This window comes from Coloeus monedula (assembly GCF_965178545.1).
Source record: "Coloeus monedula genome assembly, chromosome: 22".
In the NCBI taxonomy this organism is placed as follows: Eukaryota; Metazoa; Chordata; class Aves; order Passeriformes; family Corvidae; genus Coloeus; species Coloeus monedula.
In genome coordinates this window covers 2,345,147-2,361,083 of record NC_138802.1, presented here as the reverse complement: position 1 = coordinate 2,361,083, position 15,937 = coordinate 2,345,147, and the positions used below count along the sequence as shown (strand labels likewise).

Below are 15,937 nucleotides of genomic sequence, written 5' to 3'. Positions count from 1 at the left end.
CACAACTGTGCTACTTCACTTACACGGCAATGGATTTTTCCAAAGGATTTTGAAGTGACTTGCAAAGTCTCCCAACGGTTCTGAATTAACTGTCCTTGAACCCATTTCACAGATAACCCATCCTGATCCTCACCATAAGAAAGGAGTTCAGGATCATCTTCCACCACTGTATTAGTTTAAAACTCAGGTGTATGGACTTCCCTAACTGACATGAATTCAACTCTCAGAACCAGTTCCCCTTACCTTAGAACCTTGTCAATTATATTCTCTGCAGACTAACACAGTTTCGCTAATTTTATGTGATGTTCTCAGAAGTCGTTTAAAATAACTCTTTTGTTCCATAATAATAGGGAAACTGAAAGAAACTGTGAGAATGCAGAATGTAACTAAGGAGACTGAGCTACTCCTACTTTTTGCTCTGCCTGGCCCCACTGAGGATTTATATTCAGTTTTCTTTTACTTATTTATTTTCTCTAATGAATGATCTTGATATTCTGCTACCTGGGTCCTTCCTCAGAAGGTAGCAGTGATGATTGTCATCCAGTTGTTAAAGAAGTGACAAATAACAGCACGTTGGAACAGCTCTGAATAAGGTTTAAAAAAATAAAACAATAGTAAAAAAAAAGAGTTCTGAATAGACTCAGGATTGAAGCATAGCTGAAGTTTAGACATTGTATAAGCTTCCTTTAATTTTGGTGCAATGTCAGGAGAAATGAGAGTTCTGCTTTGCTTTAGGGACCAATTGGAGAACTTCAAACTAATCCAAAATCACGTGAGTGTCTCCTTGGCTCTCTCCAGGGTTCACAGAGTGCACTCTTATAGCCATCAAAGGACACAAAGGCAGACAAAACGTTATGGAATGGGAAATGGTGCCGGTGTGATTCTGGAATATGAGGTGGAGTTTTGAGTCAGTCTATTTAAAACACTTATCTGAGGTTACAAAGAAAGGAGGCAAACCATAATTATTTATTATTTCAGCAGTATTCTTATACCGTCTGAGGAGCTATGGAATCTTGAGAAGTGCTGATTTTTCACCCTTTTTCAGAAAGCATAAATTATACCTGTTTGGTGACAGTTATTCTTACAGAGACCAGGAGCATCTTGATTTACCTTAAAAACTGTGCAATATTTTCACTCAGATACCAACATGTAAATTTTGATTATAACAATGTTAGCGGTATGCAAAAATTAATTACTTTATGAAGTGAAACTGCCCGAAGTTTCATCTAACTCAGGATGTTCCCTACGAAGGGGTTAATGTCAGCTGATTGAGAAAAAGGTGCAAGAAGTTTTGCAATGGAGAACTATGGAGCAACCTTTTTACAGAGAGGTTTTCTGTGGCTCTAACCCAAGAGCAAAACTGTAACTTCAAGGTGGACTAACAAAAAACCATAAAAATTGGTTTTATTAATTATCTATACTAGTTCTTCAGGTATTTACAGGTATTTTCAGCTAGTTAGTTTAGTTACAAAAAATATTTTTGCAGTGTGTAGAAACAGATAAACTTATATCTGACAAGTCCACTTACTTCTGGTGATTTGCACACTCGTCCACTGAACACTAAATACTAGGGCAGTTTATGGATCTGTGTGCCCATACAAAAAAAATTAAGATTAAAAATGAAAAAGAAATTTTAAAAATAAAGGTAATGCCTGTGCAGTAGCTTCCAGCACGGGACAGCAGAATAAACCACCCTGTTGCACACAGCAAGATGGGATTCTTCTGACAGGTTTTAAAATGCAGCAAAACTGATTTGTCCAGTGAGATTTACAAACCAAACCCACCCCACCTGGAACAACCTCCCCTCTGTAAACAACCATTTCCAATCCTCAGGATCCCTCCCCATAATAGCAGTGGAACTGTACATCAATCAAATTTCTCACTGGAGAATAAGATATAATTAAATCACAGGATCAGAAACAGGAACTATTGCAACAGTTGTATTTTTAGGTGTGCTGAAAGCATTAGCTGTGTGTAAATGTGCTATAAACACTCCTGACTGATCCAGATTCCTTACCCAAATTCCATGGATTTGAAGATGTGGCAGAGCACAAGACCTGGGGAGAGAAATTCCCTTTAGCTCTCATGAGACAGAGAATGCATAAAAATTAGAATGCAAGAAAAAAATTCGAGATTCCTAGGAGAAGATAAGATCTGAATGTGTATTTTATTAAAAAAACAAAACCCAAACAAAGCATGTTTAGTTAGTAGAATTGGTAAAAGAATGTAAGAGAAATATAAGGAAGAAAAGCAGTACCTGTATGATAAGAACGTGCAATGGGAAAAAGGCATGCATTAGTTCATAATGGTAACACTTGTAATTATGTAATTTATGATATAATTAATTCACACTACAATTGTTCTAGTCCAATAACAAAATCTCAATGCAGCTATTTTCTCAAAGAAGCAAAATGTGATTTACTATTTGCTATCAATCTCAGAACGTTATTTTTGTTCATTACACAGATTTTTTTCTGTATGATCCAGTGCTAGCTGAAAAATTTCCACAAAATCTTGTAAAATTAAGTAATTTTTCTTTGTAAAACAAGGATTTTTCTTCTTCTTCTTTTTTTTTTTTTAAATCCATTATGGAGAGCACCTTTTTTTTGCCTGATGTGGTAAATGGTCATTCTTTTCCACACAAATGGTATATTCCCAAAAGGATATTTTAATCTCTGCTAAGACTAAAAGCAATCTCTAACTAAATAATATTTAAATAATTTTTTAAAATCATGCAATTTGCCTTCTATAAATCTCCCTAAGATTTAATGACTAAATTATTGTGTGTAACTGCTTTTGAAATCTGTAGGCAACTTTGCAAATATCTAGTAAAAGTTGTGGTGTTCCTTAAGCACTTAGATTTAATCAGTATTTTCCAGATGGGGATGCTGGATGAATCTCTAGCCTCAAGAACATTGACATCCCCGCATGCATACAATGTGGTTCCAGAGATTTTAATAGGATAATTCCTGTCCACATTTCAGGGGTGGAACAGAAATTTCCCCATGGTTATTGGAAAGAATATTAGCAATTTGGGACAGCAATTCAAGAATAATTTATTCTAATTTCAGTAAATTTCTTATTTCGTTATTTGTAAATCTCAGGGTGATGAATTGAAGCTTTAGTGCATCATAAAGGTTATTTAAAAACAAACATTTGATTATTATAAAGCAAAGGCTTAACCACACCAGGATCTAATAGCTTTTCATAACAGACAACCTGAATAATAGCCAACCCACTTTCCTACAGTTTAATTGGCAAACCTGCTCTTTCTCTTTCTAATTAAAGGTAACCACACCTCCCTTCAGAAAGCATGACAGAAGGAACACTTTGGTTTAAATTCCAGGGAAGCAAGAATCTACCGGGGGAAGAGTTTGCAGAAAAAATATTGGCCTCTTTAACCATTTTTTTTGGTTGTTTTTTGTTGTGCTTTGTGGGGGGTTTTGTTTATTTTATTACAGTGTATTCGAGCTGGATAGGTTTGAACTGAAAATTGGCTATAATGCTGTGGGTTGTTTCACTTTTTCCTATAAACCTATTTTGGTTACCAAGTAATCTCACCTTTCACCAAGGTATAAACATATACTGGGAAAAACCCACAGATTTAGACCAGTGACAGGAGGAAAAGTGATGCAATACTGTATCTCTACTTACTTTTCAATATTAATTAGGGTTTCAGTATGCGAGTTCTGGTGTGAAATGATTCCATTTTGGTAACATCTCTCCTGCCTGGTTTGCCTGAGGTCCCGCCTGCAAGACAGAAATCGCAATTTTTATGCTTCTTTTTTTTTTTTTTCCCCCCCTACTTTCTCTTTCATGCAAACCCTTCCAGAGCAGTGATGAATGCTGTGAGGAGAATATGAAAAGAACGCTCTGGAAACTTTGGCTGTGTAAGTATCTTTATAAGCAAAGCTGGGAAAATAGAAGTTCTAAGCTACAGAATTGCTACTTGTCAAGTTCCTGAGGGAAAGATGACAGAATCACAGATTTTTTTAGGGTTGGAAGGGCCCTCTGGAGATCACCCTGGCCAAGGCAGGGTCACCGGGAGCAGATGAAGCAGGAACTTGTCGAGGTGGGTTTGGAATGTCTCCAGAAAGGGAGACTCCACGCCCTCCCAGAGCAGCTGCTCCCTGCCACCCTCATGGAAAAAAGCTCTTCCTCATGTTGAGGCGGAACTTCTGCTTTAGTTTACAGTCATTTCTCCTCGTCCTGTCGCTGGGCACCGCTGACGAGTCTGCCACCATCCTCTGTCACCCCTGGGAGATATTTTTATTCATTAATGAGATCCCTCCTCAGCCTTCCCTTCCCAGACTAACCAGGCCCAGCTCCCGCAGTCTCTCCTCACACGATGATATGAAGGTATTTATTGCTTGCCAGCCTCTTGTGAGCAGCATTTTAAGGCCTGTGGCCTCTCTCCCGCCCTTTCACACTCCGCAGCCCGGAGCGCTCCCATTTGACATGGTGAGGGGGCTCTGCCTCTCCCAGCCCTGAGCTTAAACACCATTTGTGGGTTCAGTTTCGTGTCTTTCTGTTCCCATCCGGCTCTTTCAGACTTGTTTTTGGCCTGCAGGGCCGGCGAGGCGACCGCGACCCCCCCCGTACACCGCCCGCCCTCGCCCTTTGTTCGCTGAGGGGAGGGAGCGCGCGGGAGCGCGGGCGGGAGGAGGGAAGCGCGCGGCCGCCGCCAGCGTAAGGGGCCGAAGGGCGTTGCCCGCGCGCGAGAGCGCGCACCGCGAGGCTCCCGGGAGCGCGCACCGCCCGCCCTCCCTCCCGGCCGCGCTGGGCGGGTGCCCGGTGGAGGCGGCGGAGCCTCCGGTGAGGCTCGCGGCGGCCGGGGCTGTGCGGGGCCAGGGCGGGGCGGTGGAGCCTCCGGTGAGGGTCGGCGGGGAGCGGCGGGACCGCGCGGGTCGGCGGGCCGGGGCGGGGCGGGAGCCGAGCCGGGGTTTCCCGGGCGGGCAGCACGGGCGGGGCGGAGGGAGGAGGTGAAGGAGGGAGGTTCGCCGCGCCCAGGCTGCCGCTGCCCGATGGCTGCGGGGAGCTGAGCGGGCTGAGGAGGAGTCGAGACCCAGCGACACCCCCTCCCCCGCGGATCCCTCCTTCCCGCTCGGCTCTGCCGCCTTCCCCGGGACCCGCCGGGCGCAGCGCGGGCGGCTCCCCCGCTCCTCCTCCGCCGCCTCCTCCTCCTCCTCCGCCCCCCTTCCCTCCCCAGGCCGGCGGGACGCGGGCAGGACCGCGGGCGGCGGACGGACCGGCCCGGTTCATGAGCAGCGGCCGGGAGGGCAGGTAACCGTGTGAGGGGTGCGGGGAGGGCAGGGGTCCTTCAGAACGCGTTTCCCGCCCGCCGAACCCCGGCCGGCCCCACCCCGGGGCCATCTTCCCTCGGCTCCCCCTCAGCCCCGCTCCTTCCCCTCCCCCGCGCTTCCTCCTGCCGCACTTCTCCTTTCCCTCTCCTTTCCTCCCCTGTCCTCCCCTTCCGCCGCCGCACCGGGGGCCCCCCGGGCCGCCGCCTCCTCATCGCCCCCGTTCTCGGCGACCCTCGGTATGGCGGGGTTGGAAATAGCCCCCCTCCCCCGCGCTTCCCACCTCCTCGGGGCTCCAGCTTCCCCTAAAAAAGAAGTGTGTTTGTAGCTGGAGGAGGAGGGGAAAAAGGTGGGGGTGGGACTGATTCCCTCTCGAAGGCTTCCAGGCGAAAAGGGAGGAGACCTCGGATCTTGCGGGGTTCCATTTTTAATTGTAATTACGCTGTAGTGGTCTCTGCTAGACGGTTTTGGGGTCTTGTCTTAAGCCACAAAAGGCGAGTTTCCCGAGCGATCCAGCCGGCAGAGGGAATATTTGGAGAGAGATTCAAGGGGAAAAAGAAGCAATGGTGTGTCTGCTGTAATGGTGGAAAACTGATTAAGAGGAGCCGGGGGTGAGACAAACAGGGTAAGGCTGCTTCCAGCACCCCCAGCCAGCCAAGGGCTCGCAGATGGGGCTCATGCTGGGTGTGCTGGGCGAGGGAGGGGTAGGGAAGGTTTTGTTCTCGTTAAAACCGGAACCGAGGATGGATTCAAACCGCATATTAGTTCCCCCATGTATTATGGTGCTGCATATTTTTGTGTGCCCGTAGCAGCGATAACGAAGATCATGGAGGGTGTTTGCTACAATAGAAAGATGGAGTTTTCTCCTCGGAAATGCTGTTTAAAATATTACTTCAATTCCTAGCTTTTTATCGAAAGGCTTTCAGCTTTTTTTTTTTTATTATTTTTTTTTTAAATCCATACAAGGGGTATTGGACGTGTAGGATTTTTAACAGCTTTGTAGGGAATGAAGATGTGTAAAGCCGTGCATGTAAATATGAAAGAGATGAGGCGTTTTGTTAAGAAAAAAATCTTGTCCAGAAGAAAATCAGAATGATATAGAGGTTGTCGTAAGATGTCAATTTATCATTCCTGAAGATGAACTGAAATTTTAACGAATGTGATATTTCATTATTCTCTAACAAAGTCATGGCTGGGACTCGTTTTAAACCAGGCATCCTTTCTAGGATGTGCCGACTGCCACGTTATTATGTATTGTCTCCACGGGAGGAAATAGGAGGAAAGGACTGTAAATGTAGGGCTTAAGTGATTATTGAAACAGCTTTTGAGAATAGTTGGCTCAACTTGGAGAGGTGATTTAAGACTGAAAAATTAAACATTTTGCTGCTGTAGGATGTCTGCACCTAATCGTGAGAGATTTATCCCATATTTAAGCTGATCTGGACACAAGGATGTGAATCGAGACAAAATGCTGTCGATGTCTATGTGAAATACGTGTGAGGAAACGAAGATGATATGTTAATACCTAAATCCGTCCTAAATGTGGTAGATCAGAGTTTATTTCTCTCCCTTGTGTGCTTGAGGAGAGGAGAAGGAGAAGGGGTGATAATAGTGTAGTTGTTTTGGTGGCTGCAGATTAGCCAGGGTGTGTGTTTGATTTTCTTTTTGCTGTGAATGAATGGATCTCTCTGTGCCTGGGCCCAGTAGCTGCAACAAGATGGCGTTTGCAGCAAGGCAGCTCTCATTTTTCAACTCCTCCTCACCCCAGCTTTGCCAAACTAGATCTTATTTCGTAATTGTGTTTTAGATTTACTTTCTCGTTCTCTTTGCTTTCTTCTGTTCTGGGGTGGGGGTAGGAGGAACATTTGGAAGATTGCTGCGAGAAATCTGTGGGGTTTTTTTCTTAATTTTTGTGAGCTCCTCCAGATAGGAACTAGGTGGGAGGAGTAAATAGTTTTATTGAAATGTTCACATAGGCTCTTAACTGAATAAAGGAGTGACACAATTTTCGTTTTTACCTTCCAGTGCCTGCTTAACACCACCAAAATGTTCCTGGCTTTTATTAAGCCTGTTGCTAAAAAACAGTTTTTAATTGTAGAGCACAGGTATACAAAGACTGCTGGGCCGTGGGTCTGTGCTGGCCAGGTAATCATCAGATCAGAGCCTGTGCAGACAGGTGTCTTTCTGTGGCACAGAAGAGTCTCCTGTCTGCTTCAGAACACTCACAATTTTTAAGACTGCTGCTGACCCAGAATTACTGCCATCCTCTAGATAACTGTTCTTTTAATGGGTGGGAATAAGAAAGGCTTGGGGGATGTTAAAGCAGCTCCGTGTCTGAGAAGTAGTCTGTTTCAAAATGACATTACAAATTTTTAAAGCCTTTTATGTGTGTTTTTAGTACCTTTTAAGAAAAATGGACTTTTGATTTGTAACTTTTGTGATATTTCACTATAATGCCAAGCTCCTTTACTTTGGTAGCCTAAATAAAATAGCTTGGTTAATATTTGATATACTGGACTTAGGCTTAAAACAATACACTTCCCAGCAAGAAAAATAAGAAATGCTTGTTATGTCTCCTGTATTCAAATGACCTCCAAACCTTTGATAATATCAAACATTTTAGTAATGTTTATCTATGACTTAATATATAATCAGTTGTTTGTTAGTTTATTGTAGTAACCCAGCTGTAGCTCATGCAGAAGGAAGCTGGGAAGCAGCAGAGCTGATTTTCAGTTGAGGCTTGTGGTGCTGGTGTTTTTTTTAATTAAAAAAAAGCTGAAATTAGCTGAGTGCATTTTACTCCTTTGGTGTTTCAAGAACATTTTTTTTAAATTAAGAATACTGTCCAATAAGCTGCTAGTTCCATTTGATGTTAATGTCCTGTTAAACCTGAAATTACTTGTGCAATTTTTTTGTTACTACTACTTTGGCCTTTTAGTATGGGATCAGAAAGGAGCAGAGTGAAGTGAGATTCTGTTTTGGGTAAGATAAATTACATTTATCCTTGTTGAGTCCTTGCAGCTGCTAAGTCAGTATGTAGCAGGCATCCTAGCATGAAATCTTTGACAACATGGTAAATTAAAATTCCACAGGAAATCTTAGCAGAACAGTTTTTTAAATCACCTCCATCCCTCATGGAAATTTGGAGATGCTGTATTTGGACTTAATGAAAATTCTTGTGTAAGTAATCAATGAAGTTCTGTATAATCAGGGAGTGTATAGAATTTTGTGTAGCATTATTCTTTATATCATCCCAGAAGAAAACACTCCACAGCTATTAAAAATTTTAAAACTTGAACCATGAAACGAGTTTACTTAGAATAAGAAAATCCTTCAACTAATGCAATTTCAAGGCCCTTTAATTATCGTAGAAGTATATATTGTGTTTGTAGGATGCCTTTTCCTGAAGTTAAGCAAGATGTTGGCTGCACTGTGTAACTTCCTGGTGCTTTGGAGGCTTCGATTTGGTCATGTGGAAAACAACTAAACTGTTTCTTCTTAAATAGTAACTTAGTTATGATTTCTCAATCCCTGTGAAACCAGATGCCAATTCATCTGAAACTTTTGTTGTTTTTGTAGATTCCTACCAGGCCTGGAGCTGTGGTTAGGGATGTTAAGCAAGTGTTAGGTTCAGCTGGTTTTATAGTTACTGCAATAAAAAATTGGAGTTGTTTGCATTCTGTGAAACCAGTGGTAGATTTGTCTCCCCTACATAGGGCTCAGCTCATGTTCTAGGCACTGAATTGGATTAAATTCTTACCGTCCATGGATTTTGCCTCTCAGCATTAGTGGATTGGTAATTGATATTCTCAATTTTAATATCCAGTTTTAGCCATATGGCACAGTGTATTATCTCAGGAATGGCATTTAGCTCTGCTTTGTTACGAGCAAGCTGAAATGGGAAATTGGGCATTCCAGTGGTTGAATTACACTTAGGTGAGTTGTCTTTGGAGTCTCTAATGCCTGTGGTCATGCCAGAATTTTAGATGGGGACTTTTTTTTTTTTTTTTTTTACAGGATTTCACTGGTTATGTGGCAAAAAAGAAGTATAACCTTGAAAGCAGCTTGCTTGCATTAATGAAATGTTTCTTAAGCATGTGACTGAAGATAAAGTGGACATTTTTTGAAGGGAGTCTCTTGGTTGCTTCAAGTGCAGACTGAAAATGAAAAGAATACATACTCCATTCAAAATGTTTTTTTTCTCCCCACTGATAAAGTTGGAACTAGTATTAGCCAAGGTCATGATAAAAAACAAAAATACCCCCAAGCCCCTATGTTTCTATTTAACATAGTGTCTCAATTTATTATTTCTTCACAGGGTGTCCAGTGTGCTGGGGATTTTGTGAGTGTGGATTTGTTTTTCACCAAACAGAAATATATGCAGAATCCATAGATACTTGAGCCAACTGGTAGTTGAGCAGAACATTAAGAGGTTTTTAAAAGCTTTGAGCTGGCTATGAGCAGTACCTTTACTTTAGATGCCAAAATAATCAACGTAAATTGCTGTGGAAGGCTTCCTAGTACAAAAATATGGACACTCCAAGATAGGTTTTGAGGCAGAATATTGCATTTTTATTAAAGTAGTAGAGGATTTCCGAGTAGAGAGAAAGGAGATGGTTAGCCTTGGAATACAAAGGCACACTTAAAAATAATTTTATGAACATAAAAATCACGTCTTCTTGGCCTCTTTCTTTAACAGCTGACCTTCTAAAATGAGTTCTTCGCAATTAACTTCTTGTAAGAGTATTCATTTGTATTAAATACTTGTCCGTTGCATTTATTAGAGAGGTACAGAATGTGTTGTGATTTATTAGTCTCTTGGAATATAATGGAATATTTCTGCCTGTCTGGAGGGCTTGAGTGTACTGGTTACGGGGGTGATGTTTGCCTTGCCCAGTATATTCTTAGAAATGCAGGAATTTTCTGTCTTGAACCCAGCTAGGGAGTAATGACAATATTCATGGATGCCATCTGGAAGCAGCCAAGATGTGGTGTTGCTTGCTATGTATATCTTACGCTCAGTTTTAGTGGGGGTGCTGGAATTAGATGCCTACATGGGAATTTTTTTATGTGTTAGCCAAAAAAATACTTCTTTGGGGACATTATGGAAGTGTAATTTGTAAGGAGCCTTGGAAATAATAACTTCTTAATTCTCTCCAGGATTTTCAGCACTGGCCTAAAGTGGCAGAAAATAAGGATACATCCAGATGTTACACGTTGACCTGGTTATTGATATTTGGGGGTGGAGGGGAGTGTGACAGGACACAGGAATAAGGGCTTGAGAAAGCAGTTAAAAAGCAAATGTTGAGATATTGCTGGATTTAAGTCTCGATAAAATCCAATACAAATCACTCCAGCAGGTTTAAAATAGGAATACTTCAGAAGGTGTTGCAGATGTTTAGGGGACCTGGATTGGGGTTAATGAATATGTTCCCTGTGTCAGATATTCCACAGTAATTAAGAATTGTTGAAAACAAGGTATTTTTGTCATGAAGGGAAGACCTACAGTTATTTCTGTATTTGGTGGGACTGAAGGGTTAAAATTTGATCATCTTGTGCTGTGTCTTATTTTGGAATCCTAATAATGGATAAGTGAAAATGAGGCTGAAGACCTGAGGAAGGTGATCTGAGGGAGCTTAAAGGAGGCAAGCTGTAAGGTAGCTCTGTAATTGAAGGTGGTAAAGATAGGCTAAATCTTGGAGTTCTTTTCATAGGTGGTGTTTAGAACTTGATGAGGGAAAAATTAGTAGCAGATAATACAGTGAAGGGAAAGAGGCTGGTTAAAAATCTACTTGCCATTTTAATGTGAAATGTAATTCATTTCTGTAAGTAGTCTGTCTGAAACTGCTTCATTAAAAATAAGTATATTCATTTGATGAGGTAGAATATCAACTTGTCATCTGCAATTTCTAAAGGTTCTGTGTTTAGAAGAGAAATACATTCTAGATGTTATAAGGATTAATTCAATTGTGGACAGTTAAATATTTTTTCTATGCATTTCTACCTTGATCAGAAGAAGGTTTGCCTACAATTTCATGCCAGTTATGTTTATCATGTTTTTTTTCAGATGAGAATATTTTTGATGTCTTCTTGAAAACTGCAGTAATGCCTGCCAGCACTCCCCAAAAAAAGAAAATATTAATTATCTGTAATTAGATAGATTAGATAATTTTTTGTAGCTTTATGTAACGTGGTCCTATATTCAAAGCTATGTATAGATTTTTGTCACTATTTTAAGCTTCTTCTTTTTTTCCCCCAGCAAAGGGAAAAAAAAAAAAAGTAAAACCAAAATACTTCTCTCTGGAAACTCAGAGCTCCATCCAACTCCATCTAAACTCCTGCATGCTGTGTATCAAAATAGGTTTAGGGAATATTTTATCAGTTCAGATATCAGTGCTGATTTGGCTCACCCTCACTGCAAAATCAAACCGTGTTGAGGATGAGGGAATAAATAAGAAATTTCAAGGCTTTCTGTATGACTTTGAAAAAGACAGCTGTGGGTGTTGGCCTTCGCTGACAGGAAGGTGATGCCTTGTCTTCCTGCCTTGTTTTGTCTTCTGTTACAGTAACCTTAATTACAGCAGCTGATGCCAGTTATTTTCTTTCTTAAAGAAAAAGAGTTTCTGTGTAACTGTTACAGGTGAGCTGTTCATTCTATGCATCTCGATTTTCTTACTGCATTTCTGGCTTTTTTGCCTGGCTTGGATTAGATTTAGGGAACCATCTTAAAAGTCTTCTCAGGCACATGTGCTTTGTGTTTATCCTGCCATTTCAGGATGTACTAAAATCTGTCAATAAATAGAGGTTATCTAAAATTACTTGCAAAACCACGAAGTTATGTGACAAGCTGAGTGGGTTTTGTTTTATTTTTGTGAAATGTTGAAATTTTCAGCCCTGATCTGACAGAAGAATTTTTAATTGTGTGCTTCAAATTGGAGTTTAACTTCCATGGAAACAGAAATACTCATGCCCAGTATTAATGGGGTGTTCCTTACTGTAAGGACTTTCTCACTGGCACATCTGTGCTAACATGGGATATTTTCCCAGATTTCTTTTCCTGAGGGCAACTGTGCAGGATGTTGAGCTTACAGATGTTGTTGGAGATCACATGTCCTGTTTGTATCTGTCCAGATGTGCCTTGCAAGCTCGGGGTGTTGCTGCCCTTCTGTAATCTGTGGGAAATAAGGCTTTTTCCTGGAATTGGAGAAGTTGAATCTCTGGAATCACACAAACCACTTTGTATTCAGTCCAACTGTTTGGAGTTTTTTGTAGGTATTTGAGGGATTTACCAAAACAAATGAGGGATAGGAGGTGGGTCAAAGCTCCAAGGTTAAAACCATACAGAAGATGGTATAAATGTGCCTTTTTTTGTTGATGCAGAGATCTTAAAAGTTAATGCTTGGTTATCATCAGTAGTGAAATTTGTAAGGCCAGGCAGAAATGTTCACTCTGTCGACAGCACTGATCAGAAATCCCTGAACTTACTTCTTAGTTTGATATGTGTGCAATGCTGATATTTTCTAGTAAGATCTTTGTGGTGAAACCCAGTGCAGAAAGTCTGGTTTAGTCATATGTGTGAAGTTCTGTTGTGTTTATTTAAATAATATTTGAGCTGATACATCTTGGCTAACACCGAATGGTTCAAGGTATGTTTTGAATGTAACAATGCTTGAATCTCAAAATAAAAAAGTAAACTTAGGTTTCAGTATCTAAAATACTCGAGTTTATAGCTGCATGATACAAAACTTACTATGTTTTGTTTCCAGTAAATGATGTAACAGAGCAGGCCTACGCCTGCTTCAAGATGCTGAGAAGAAATCTGTTTATGGTCCTCTTGCATTTTATCATTTTGGTTCCCAAAACTCTGGGGTTTTTTTTGTTGTTTTTCAGATAGCCTAACAAATGTGTTGGGAGGTTGGTGTGGTAATTTTCTCTGTTTGTCTAGAAAAACAAAGTAGATGTGATAGTCTGCTGAAACCTTTGGTGCTTGAAATAAGCTGATACTGTACTAATTAAGGAGCTGTCTTTGTTGGAGCATATGTTTGATATTCCTGTTGCATGTTCTCTGTGAAGTGGCAGAACTCTGAAGATAGGCTGCTGTCTGTGTAACAAAGGTGGTGTCTGTACAAAGATCAGGAACGGGCTGCTTGATGCTGATGGCAGTTTAATTGTGCTGCAGGTTACCAAGTCCTGGATTTCACTGCAGCTGTCAGATATTATCTGGCCAGCGCCTGAAAACTTACTGTGCAAGTTCCCTGCTGAAAATGCTGTGTAGTACTCAAAGAAAATAAGACTGAACAGGAACCATTTAACAAATTTAAATCTTGACAAAGTAGTGGGGTCTTCAATAGGTGCCTGAGGTGCTGGGGAGGTGGGATTTTGTGTGTGGAAACTCAAATATCATAGACACTCTGGACAGTGAGGTCAAATTGGTTTGACTTAGATTCTTCCTTTCTTCTAACTATGGACAGGAGATGAAATTTCAGCATTTCAGGAGGTACTGAAGTTCAGCACTTCAGGAAGTGCTGTGGTTTATCCTACTGAGACACCCACAGCTGATGAAGGGTGGAGGGAGCTTGTGCAGATCTTGCCTCTGGGGCTGGAAGGTCTGGGCAGAGCGGTTACCCGGTGGGAGCACTTAGCAGCTCCAAGCAAGCACCCTGTGCTGGTGCTTATCCAGAGGGGCTGTGCTGAGGCTCTTGGGATCAGGGCAGAACCTCAGGAGCTCCAGGGCTCAAACAACTTTCTTGGCTGCTGGTTTGGCACCACTTTGGAGGTATTTTTTTCCATAGAATAGGTGGGATTGTCTTCTGATGTTTTCAGTTTTGTCTTTCTCAGTTAATTCCCTGGTGTTACTTTATTTTTTTTCTATTTATCGTGGATTCCTCTATATTTTGATCACCTAACAAGATGGATACCATCTCCAGGAATGCAACTGATACTTAAAGATTAATGCCAGAAGTTTTCAGAGGGTTAATGCAGATCCTATGGGAAGAGGAATGTCCAAGGGTGAAAGTGAGTATTTCCTGCTGTACCTTTGTGCTTTCTGCTGTGATACTGGCCCTGGGCTGTACTCTCATATCAGCACTGAGCGTTGTTGCCTTGTCTGTTCCCAAACACCACTTCTCAGTCTGATGGATTCAAGGGCTCCTGCATTACTCGACTTTTCAGGCTCAGCCTTGCTTTTCTTGTTCTTCCGTACCTTATTTTGTACAAACAGTACACATCAAAATACAGCAATTGGGAGAAGTCAATGAGCTACTCAGGGCATAAATCATTGCTATCAAAACTAATGGAGCTGCTTGCACATTGATTAAAGATGGGGTATGTTGATTCTGGGGCTAGAGAACAAAGTATTGCTCAGTCTATTTTGGGTGAAAAGATTAGAGAAGTCATGCCATATTTTAATCTCTACTGAGTATCTTTTATCTGCTATATGCATATAATATATTTTGTTGATTTTAAAGTCCATTGAAATACTACTTATCTTCAGACTGGTGCTGGAAAGCAGCTGTTTTTCATGGTGTAGCTAAACTTATTCTAACAGTGTTCTGTTAATCTCTTACTGAAGATCAGTGTGCTGTTTGAACACTGAATTCTTATTTCAGTGAATTAAATGTATTCTGTTTTTTAGCTGGGGCTTGGATAAAGATCTTTTACACAGTTGTAAAGAATGAATATTTTGCTTTTAGCTGATCTCTGAGGCTTTGTACAGTCTGTGTAGCAGAGGCACAAAGGAGCAGATGGTTTGTTCCAATGTCTTAACTCCCCTATTTTTGTTGGGGCAGATGTGACAGCAGCTGTGGTGAGAAGGTAGTTATCAACTCGCGTCCAGCCTGACTCTAAGATGGGGGTTACTTTTGTTGCTTCAATTGGATTTTTCCTTCTTATTATTTTTACTTTATAAAAGCTTAATACAGTAAAAGCTTGCTTGCTTTCTCTGAGTCGTTCCAAGGCAGAGCAGAAAGAAAAATCCCTGTTTCTGAAGCGCTCTCTCAGGGTTTGATCCTGACAGTGAAAGGCATTTTGGGTGGAACTTTTGATCCGTGTGGGGAAGCACAATTGAGATTTGATAGAATATGGACTATCTTGCTGCTCCTGGAAACACAGTGTGTTTCTCATTAGTGTTCTGAGGGCCTTGGTGCAGTGAGACATGGCAGCATGTGAGGTTCTCAGCCTGTGCCTGCATGCTCAGAAGAGGGAAATGCTTTTCAGAAGCAAAGTTGTCCATAAAAGATCACTTTAGATGTGTAAATGTCTCCCTTAGATCAAGAGTAGAGATACCCCAATTTGATTGGTTATTCATCCTTGGTTTTTAATGGTTTTACTTTTAAGGATGTAAAAAGTAGGGTTGCTAAGTGTAGCTTTCTGGAAGTTGGTTGTATTTTTTAAAAGGGTGTAGACAGGAAGCAGCTGATTCTCCTTTGAGTCAGTTGACTCTTTGTTAGCTGGCATATGTAGAACGAAATGGGTGATTCAGCTCCTGTTGATAAAATAGTGGAGCTAAAATTTATGGAAATACAAAATACAATAATGGGAATTTCTGCTGATTTTCTGTGCTTATGTAGGCACAGAGTGTTACTGATTTCTTTTTTTTTTTAATTAGTATTTTTCATGTCAATTCTGCTATTTTTGTT

General features: G+C 41.2%; 1 protein-coding gene across 7 annotated transcripts in view; it reads left to right on the top strand.

Annotated features, from left to right (window-relative positions):
• Positions 1–4,794: 4,794 nt before the first annotated feature.
• Positions 4,795–15,937, top strand: part of GNB1 (G protein subunit beta 1) — a 35,051-nt gene continuing 23,908 nt past the window's right edge. For 5 of the 7 annotated variants that reach the window (XM_082295943.1, XM_082295942.1, XM_082295941.1 and 2 more), the window contains exon 1: positions 4,976–5,283. The gene's annotated coding sequence lies outside the window, so the exon portion shown is untranslated. Of the gene's footprint in view, positions 4,816–4,975; positions 5,284–14,210; positions 14,316–15,937 lie in introns of those variants that run through there. The other 2 variants (XM_082295937.1, XM_082295939.1) reach the window with 2 other exon arrangements.